The sequence below is a fragment of the Muntiacus reevesi genome, chromosome 21 (genome assembly GCF_963930625.1).
Source record: "Muntiacus reevesi chromosome 21, mMunRee1.1, whole genome shotgun sequence".
Classification (NCBI taxonomy): domain Eukaryota; kingdom Metazoa; phylum Chordata; class Mammalia; order Artiodactyla; family Cervidae; genus Muntiacus; species Muntiacus reevesi.
Window position 1 is genome coordinate 2,638,542 of NC_089269.1, and position 4,354 is coordinate 2,642,895.

General features: G+C 42.8%; 1 pseudogene; it reads left to right on the forward strand.

The window, feature by feature from the left end:
* The first annotated feature begins 2,507 nt into the window (after positions 1–2,507).
* On the forward strand, positions 2,508–3,417 carry LOC136152310 (14-3-3 protein beta/alpha-like; annotated as a pseudogene).
* The last annotated feature ends 937 nt before the right edge of the window (positions 3,418–4,354 follow it).

Below are 4,354 nucleotides of genomic sequence, written 5' to 3' on the forward strand. Positions count from 1 at the left end.
AATTTTTAAGCTTTTTCCCCAAATTCCTAACTGTCTTCCCTCTTTATTTTTCCCCTAAGCACTTATTAGTTATCATACAATAAAATTTTCTCATTTATTCATTATCTACTCCATTAAAACCTAAGTTAGCTCCTTGATGGCGGGGCTTCACTGCTGCGTCCCCAAGTACCTCAACAGTAACAATAAACTATTTTCTCAATGAATGGATGCTGCCAAATATTCACTGTAGTGTTCACATAGCAAATAGAACTTCTGTTCAGGAATGAATTGTTTCGTGTAGCCTGTAAGCCATTTAAAATCAAAGAGTTCCTTTTTTCCATGTCACATCTTTAATTATAAAGACAAATTATAACGTATTTGGCAGGCCATAAAAGAAGTAATCAAGAGATCCTTTTTACTAATACATTCTCATTATTGCCCATCAAAAGTGATGAAATTTTGTGAAATGCATTAAAAATGGTAATGTTTATATTTCAGTGGCTTCTGGTGATGTAAAACATATGCATATTAAACTAACTGGATGTGAAATCTGGAGAATTGTTTAAATCTCTTCAAGAAAATAATCCACAGAATAATCCACATATGCTCCAAAATAACGTGTCATTGGTAGTGTAGCTCAGCATGATTTATCCAGCACTGCTGCTGCTGCTTCTGCTAAGGCGCTTCAGTCGCGTCCGACTCTGTGCGACCACAGAGACGGCAGCCCACCAGGCTCCCCCGTCCCTGGGGTTCTCCAGGCAGGGACACTGGAGTGGGTTGTCATTTCCTTCTCCAATGCATGAAAGTGAAAAGTCAAAGTGAAGTTGCTCAGTCGTGTCTGACTCTTAGCGACCCCATGGACTGCAGCCCACCAGGCTCCTCCGTCCAAGGGATTTTCCAGGCAAGAGTACTGGAGTGGGATGCCATTGAAGAAATAAAAAGAAAAATTACCACCTATTTAATTTTAACAAAATGCTTTTCTATCACCTAAAATTTTTATTTTAAGCCTACTGGAAATGTTTTTTTCAGACTTACTTAGACATGAATCTCTGTCAAACAGCATTTTTGCACTTATAAAAGAAGCATGATATAAGTGAAATAAATCAGTCAAGGTGTTTCTAGTACTTCACACTCAAAGGCTGACTCATCTGAATTACTTCTCAACTTGGTCTCATTGATGTCCATGTTTTTCCATCAATTTGCCAGTAAAGCAAAACAAACAAACAAACAAAAAAAAACTATAGAAAAACACCAGGGCTTCCCTGGTGGCTCAGCTGGTAAAGAATCCGCCTGCAGTTTGGGAGGCATGGGTTCAGTCCCTGGGTTGGGAGGATCCCCTGGAGAGGGGAGCAGCTACCCACCCACTCCAGTATCCTGGCCTGGAGGATTCCATGGACTATATAGGGCATGGGGTTGCAACATTTTCAGAGCAAAAAAAAAAAAAATTCTCCACCCTGACCTCTGGGTGCTTTCCTGATCTACTATAAAGCATTAATGCATGGTTTCCAAGCTGTGAATAGGACTTCTACAGCCTTTCTCAAATGCTCCTGAAATGGCCTGACTGAAACTTTGAGTTACAGTTCTGCGATCATGCTAACAGAAATAATCAAAGACTCCCCCTGCCCAGCAATTCTAACAAGGTCATGTCTGCCCCTCTGGCTGACCAGTCATTGTAAGATGCCCTAGATTGTGAGACCTCAATTTCAGGACATTAAAATGTTCAAAAATGTGACACATAACATATGGTAACAAAATTCATCTTGCTTTTGTTAGGAACCTGTCCTGACTCTTAAGAAATCTGTATGCACATAGGGTTATCATTACCCTCTTTGTAAATTCCATATATATGTGTTAGTATACTGTAATGGTCTTTATCTTTCTGGCTTACTTCACTCTGTATAATGGGCTCTAGTTTCAAGAAGCAACAGTTAGAACTGGACATGGAACAACAGACTGGTTACAAGTCAGGAAAGGAGTACATCAAGGCAGTATATTGTCACCCTGCTTATTTAACTTATATGCAGAGGACATCATGAGAAATGCTGGGCTGGATGAAGCAGAAGCTGGAATCAAGATTGCCAGGAGAAATATCAATAACCTCAGATATGCAGATGACATCACCCTTATGGCAGAAAGTGAAGAACTAAAGAGCCTCTTGATGAAAGTGAAAGAGGAGAGTGAAAAAGTTGGCTTAAAGCTCAACATTCAGAAAAGTAAGATCATGGCATCCGGTCCCATCGCTTCATGGCAAATAGATGGGGAAACAGTGGAAATAGTGACAGACTTTATTTTTCTGGGCTCCAAAAGCACTGCAGATGGTGACTGAGGCCATGAAATTAAAAGAGGTTTACTCCTTGGAAAGAAAGTTATGACCAACCTAGACAGCATATTAGAAAGCAGAGACATTACTTTGACAACCAAGGTCCATCTGGTCAAGGCTATGGTTTTTCCAGTGGTCCTGTATGGATGTGAGAGTTGGACTGTGAAGAAAGGTGAGCCGCAGCCGCCGATTCTGGAGCCGGGGTAGCTGCCGCCGCCGGAGGAGTGGGCTTGGGAAGGAAGTGGTCACCGCGCCCGGAGCTCCGCTCGCAAGGTTCTCTGCTCCCTGCAGTCCTCCCACGGGAATGACCATGGATAAAAGTGAACTGGTACAGAGAGCCAAGCTCGCCGAGCAGGCCGAGCGCTCGATGACACGGCTGCAGCCATGAAGGCGGTCCCGGGGCAGGGGCACGAGCTTTCCAACGAGGAGAGAAACCTGCTGTCGCTCGCCTACAAGGATGTGGTCGGTGCCCGCCGTTCGTCCTGGCGCGTCATCTCCAGCATCGAACAGAAAACTGAGCGGAACGAGAAGAGCAGATGGGCAAAGAGCACCGCGAGAAGATCGAGGCTGAGCTGCAGGACATCTGCAACGACGTGCTGGAGCTGTTGGATAAATACCTTATTCCCAATGCTACACAGCCAGAAAGTAAGGTGTTCTACTTGAAAATGAAAGGCGATTATTAGATACCTTTCTGAGGTGGCATCTGGAGACAATAAACAAACCACTGTGTCGAACTCCCAGCAGGCTTACCAAGAAGCATTTGAAATTAGTAAGAAAGAAATGCAGCCTACACACCCCATTCGACTGGGCCTGGCACTTAATTTCTCCGTCTTTTATTATGAGATTCTAAGCTCTCCTGAAAAGGCTTGCAGCCTGGCAAAAACGGCATTTGATGAGGCGATTGCTGAGTTGGACACGCTGAATGAAGAGTCCTACAAAGACAGCACCCTGATCATGCAGCTGCTGAGGGACAATCTCACTCTGTGGACGTCGGAAAACCAGGGAGACGAAGGAGATGCTGGGGAGGGAGAGAACTAATGTCTACCGTGCTTCGTGATCTCTTCAGTGTCACTCTGTACCCTCCACATATATCCCTTTGTGCGATAAAAAAAAAAAAAGAAAAAGAAAAAGAAAGATGAGTGCTGAAGAATTGATGCTTTTGAACTGTGATGTTGGAGAAGACTCTTGAGAGTCCCTTGGACTGCAAGGAGATCCAACCAGACAATTCTAAAGGAAATCAGTCCTGAATATTCATTGGAAGGACTGATATTGAAGCTGAAACTCCAATACTTTGGCCACCTGATGCGAAGAACTGACTCCTTGGAAAAGACCCTGATGCTGGGAAAGATTGAAGGCAGGAGAAGAAGGGGACAACAGAGGATGAGATGGTTGGATGGCATCACCGAACTCGACGGACATGAGTTTTAGTAAACTCCAGGAGTTGGTGATGGACAAGGAGGCCTGCCATGCTGCAGTCCATGGGGTCGCGAAGAGTCGGACATGACTGAGCGACTGAACTGAACTGAGTAGCCAAATCACCATTTGGTTTTGGTATGAGTGCACTGCAACTCTCCTTGCTAAGCACTGTGACCCACAGAATCCATCTTTTATTAACACGGGAAGCTTTTAGTTTAGGTAAGAGACCTTTAAACTCAAGTGGATGTTGCTATCAGATGTTAATATAAAACAGCTAAGGTCAATAGAAACAGAAACCCCATTCAGGTTGAACAATATGCAGAGAGAATGTCCTAAGTTCAGTTAAGAGGAATGTCATGGGTCAATTTGGTTTAGACTGATCACTTGTAATTATAATATTCTGTGACTCTTCCAGATTTTTTCCTACAGAACTAAGTTATAATACAGCTTAACTAGAGAAATTCAAGAATTCAAAGTTTAATAGACTTGTGCTAAAAAAAAGAAAAAAAATCACATTCGATATCATTATTTAGCATTTGTTGAGTTCCTCAGGTCTTATAACAGGTTATGAAATACAGTATTAAAAGTAATCCTATAATCCTTAGGAAAAAATGTTGGCCTTTTCAACTCTAGCATGAA